The sequence below is a fragment of the Otolemur garnettii genome, unplaced genomic scaffold (genome assembly GCF_000181295.1).
Source record: "Otolemur garnettii isolate 467f Iridium unplaced genomic scaffold, OtoGar3 scaffold00138, whole genome shotgun sequence".
In the NCBI taxonomy this organism is placed as follows: Eukaryota; Metazoa; Chordata; class Mammalia; order Primates; family Galagidae; genus Otolemur; species Otolemur garnettii.
Window position 1 is genome coordinate 4,985,195 of NW_003852533.1, and position 2,628 is coordinate 4,987,822.

Below are 2,628 nucleotides of genomic sequence, written 5' to 3' on the forward strand. Positions count from 1 at the left end.
GGGAATTTTCAAATATCTTTCTATTGTTGATTTACAGTTTTAACCTCATTATAGTCTGACTACATACTGTGTTATGATCTTTGCTCTTTTAAATTTCTTAAGGTGCTTAAATGGGCCAGAGTATACTTTTGGCAAATTGTCATGCCAGCTCGAGAGTGTGGATTCTGCTGTTGCCAGAAGGAGTGGTTTATAAATGTCAATTAGATCAAGTACCTTAACAGTGCTATTCAAAATGCTGGTTTTCTGCTACCAACTGGTCTACCAACTCGTCTCGCAATTGTTCTACCAACTGGTCTACCAACTGCTGAAAGGGGTGTTGAAGTCTGTAGCCACAATAGTGCCTTTCTCTGTTTCTCTCTGCAGGTCCATCAGACTCTCTACTGTCAGGTGCATACTGTTTAGGATTGGTATGTCTTCATGGAGAATAGTCCCCTTTAGTATTCTTCAATGTCTATTGATTTCTGAAAATTTCCCTTGTGACAAAGTCTACCTTGTTTAAAATAAGACAGTGATTCCAACTTTACTTTGAAGAGTGTTAACACAGCTCATCTTTTTCCATCCCTTTACTTTTAACCTGACGGTTCACATTTAAAGTGCATTTCTTGTAGACAGTCCATAGCTGCCTACAATCTGAGTTCCTTTTCTACTCTGTGAATATCTGCCTTTTGAGGCTTAATTAGTGTATTTACACTGTTCACATTTAAAGTAATTATATAGTTGATTAATATCTACCATGTGTATCACTATTTCCTATGCATTGTATATTTTTCTTACTCTCCTTTTTCTTGCTTTACATGAATATTTTATATGATTCCACTTTATGTCCTCTCTGAGGACATCAATTACACTTCTTCTAATTCTCTTTATGGCTGTACAGAATTTTCAATCTGCATTTTAAATTGATCCAAGTTCAGTGTCAGATGTGGTGTAGGTGACTAGCACCACCGTATTGCCAGTTTCACCTTCTCACCTCTCACAACACTGCTGTCAGTCAGTAGACTAACCTAATACAGTGTTATGATTATTTGTTTAGACAAATAGTTCTTCCTAAATTTCAAAATATTAGGGGATACACATCTCTTGTTGACACAACTTTGTTTATGTACAGATTAAGTCAAGGTTACATGAATTCTTCACCTAGATGGTGTGCACTATACCCAATAAGTATTAATTTACCCAGCTTGATTTTCACTGAGATTTACTTCTACATGTGCAATGAAGTGGTGATCAATTAGGTCCAATTTGGTACTGAGTACATATATTTGTTTCTCATTCTTATGATCTTTCACCTGGAAAAGTGGTTTCCAGTTCTATCCAGGTTGTCCAAAAAGATACTAGATCAACTTTTTTTATTGTTGAGTAGTGCTCCATGGTATGTATACATCACATTTTATTAATCCATTCATGTATGGGTGGCCATTTGGGTTGTTGCCATATTTTTGCAATTGTGAACTATGCTGCCATAAACATTTGAATGCAATTAACTTTTAGATAACCTTTTTTCCTTTGGGTATATACCCAGCAGTGGGTTTGTTGAATCAAATGGTAGGTGTGCTTTAAGTTCTCCGAGGTGTCTCCATACAATTTTCCATAGAGGTTAGACTAGTTTGCAGTCCCACCAACAGTGTACAAGTGTTCCTTTCTCTCCATATCCACACCAGCATCTGTTGTTTGGGGACTTTTTAATACGAGCCATTCTCATTGGGGTTATGTAACATCTTGTTGTGATTCTGATTTGCATTTCCATAATGATTACAGAGTTTATTGGCCATTATTATATTTTCAAAAACAAACTGTTTTCTTAGCTCTGTTAATGAGAACCTACCAAAATTGAACCAAGAAGAAATTCCAAACCTAAATAAACCAGTAACAAGAGATATAAGCAGTAATAAAAAGCCTCCCAATAAAGAAAAGCCCAGGACCTGATGGCTTCATTGCAGAATTCTACCATGCATTCAAAGAACTAATGCCAATTCTACTTAAAACAATCCCCAAAAGGCTCAGCACCTGTAACTCAGCAGCTAGGGTACCAGCCACATACACTGCAGCTGGCTGGTTCAAATCCAGCCTGGGCCTACTAAACAACAATGCCAACTACAACCAAAAAATACGCAGGCATTGTGGCGCGCACCTGTAGTCCCAGCTACTTGGGATGCTGAGGCAAGAGAATCGCTTAAGCTCAAGAGTTTGAAGTTGCTGTGAGCTGTGAAGCTACAGCACTCTACCAAGGGCAACACAGTGAGACTCTGTCTCAAAAAAAAAAAATTCCCAAAAAAGTCAAGGAGGAAGTAATACTCTCAAACTCATTCTATGAGGCCAATATCAGACCTGATACCAAAACCAGACAAAGATACAACAAACAAGAAAATTATAATACCTCTGATGAATATAGATACAAAAATCCTCAAAGAAATACTAGCAAACCAAACCTCAATAACACGTTAACAAGATTATTCATCATGATCAAGTGGGATTCAACCCAGGGATGTAAGGATGATTCAACATGTGCAAATAAATCAACATGATACATCATATCAATGGAACAAAGAACAAAAATCATATGATCACTTTGATTGATGTTGAAAAAGCATTTAATTAAATGCAACATCATTTCACAATAGAAAAACT